At 63.3% G+C, this 1732-nt stretch overlaps 1 protein-coding gene and 1 long non-coding RNA gene across 3 annotated transcripts in view; one reads left to right on the top strand and one right to left on the bottom strand.

The window, feature by feature from the left end:
* LOC103619631 (eukaryotic translation initiation factor 5A-1) overlaps positions 1-1732 on the top strand; it is a gene marked incomplete at its 3' end in the record, with an annotated part of 5103 nt that overhangs the window by 1466 nt on the left and 1905 nt on the right. The gene's annotated exons all lie outside the window — the stretch shown is intronic.
* Positions 1002-1732, bottom strand: part of LOC108448124 — a 2362-nt gene continuing 1631 nt past the window's right edge. For both annotated transcript variants that reach the window (XR_001863907.1, XR_001863906.1), the window contains 3 exons: positions 1429-1525; positions 1289-1348; positions 1002-1066 (listed from right to left, as the gene is read on the bottom strand). This is a non-coding gene — a long non-coding RNA (uncharacterized LOC108448124). The remainder of the gene's footprint in view (positions 1067-1288; positions 1349-1428; positions 1526-1732) is intronic.

Raw genomic sequence — 1732 nt, 5'->3', positions numbered from 1 at the left:
TGGGGACAGGTGAGGGGCACCTGGGGGGAGGAGACACATCTGGGACACAGCTGGGGACACCTGGGCACAGGTGAAGGGCACCTGAGGGGGCCTGGGGGCACCTGGGGACAGGAGACACACCTGGGGGCACCTGGGGACAGGTGAGGGGCACCTGGGGGGAGGAGACACACCTGGAACACACCTGGGGGCACCTGGGCACAGGTGAGGGGCACCTGAGGGGGCCTGGGGGGCACCTGGGACACCTGGGGACAGGAGACACAGCTGGGCACAGGTGAGGGGCACCTGGGCACAGGTGAGGGACGCACCTGGGGGACAGGAGACACATCTGGGATACAGCTGGGGACACCTGGGACATACCTGGGCACAGGTAAGGGGCAGCTGGGGGGCAGCTGGGTGGGCACCTGGGGACAGCAGCCACACCTGGAACACACCTGGGCACAGGTGAGGGGCACCTGAGGGGAGGAGACACATTTGGAACACACCTGGGGACACCTGGGGGCACCTGGGCAGGTGAGGGGCACACCTGGGGTCAGGGGCACAGCTGGGCAGGTGAGGGGCACACCTGGAACACACCTGGGGGCAGGAGACACAGCTGGGACACAGCTGGGCAGGTGAGGGACATGTGGGACAGCTGTGACACACCTGGGCACAGGTGAGGGGCACACCTGGGGACAGGGGGCACAGCTGGGCAGGTGAGGGGCACACCTGGGGTCAGGGGCACACCTGGGCAGGTGACATTGGGGGGGGGGGGCCCACAGGTGACCACAGCGACTTCCGGCCTCGCCCACACCTGGGCAGGTGAGAGTGGGCGGGGCCCCAGGTGAGGGCGGGGCCTTTCCAGGCCCGCAGTCCATACCTGGTCTCACCTGTCCATGCCTGGTGTTACTTGTCCATACCTGGTCTTACCTGTGCATGCCTGGTGTCACCTGTCCATACCTGGTCTCACGTGTCCATACCTGGTCTCACCTGTCTGCACTTGGTCTCACCTGTCCATGCCTGGTGTTACTTGTCCATACCTGGTCTTACCTGTGCATGCCTGGTGTCACCTGTCCATACCTGGTCTCACCTGTCCATACGTGGGGAGTCTCACCTGGGGGTCTCACCTGCAGCTCCTGGGGATCCAGGACAGGTTCCTGGGGGGTTTATGGGTTACCTGAGGGTCTCACCTGGAGTGTCTCACCTGACCTCACCTGTGGTTCTCATCTCTCCGTACCTGAGCTCACCTGTGCAGCTCATGGGGATCCGGGATGGGTCCCTTGGGGTGTCAGTTGTTCATGCCTGGTCTCACCTGTCCATACCTGGCCTCACCTGTCCATACCTGGCCTCACCTGTCCATACCTGGTCTCACCTGTTCCTATCTGGTCTTACTTGTTCCTACCTGGTCTCATCTGTTCCTATCTGGTCTCACGTGTTCCTATCTGGTCCCACCTGTCCGTGCCTGGTCTCACCTGTCCATATCTGGCCTCACCTGTCCATAGCTGGTCTCACCTGTCCATACGTGGGGAGTCTCACCTGGGGGTCTCACCTGTTTCATCTGCAGCTCCTGGGGATCCAGGACGGGTCCCTGTGGGTGCTGATGGGTCCCTGTGGGTGCTGATGGGTTACCTGGGAGTCTCACCTGTCCCCCACCTGTCCCTCACCTGTCCCTCACCTGTCTCACCCACAGCTCATCGGGATCCAGGACGGGTCCCTGGGGGTGCTGATGGGTCCCTGGGGGGTTTATGGTTTCCCG

This window comes from Corvus brachyrhynchos, unplaced genomic scaffold (genome assembly GCF_000691975.1).
Source record: "Corvus brachyrhynchos isolate BGI_N302 unplaced genomic scaffold, ASM69197v1 scaffold2147, whole genome shotgun sequence".
NCBI classification, from domain to species: domain Eukaryota; kingdom Metazoa; phylum Chordata; class Aves; order Passeriformes; family Corvidae; genus Corvus; species Corvus brachyrhynchos.
Note: the sequence above shows the minus strand (reverse complement) of the source record. Positions and strands in the feature narration are given on the sequence as shown.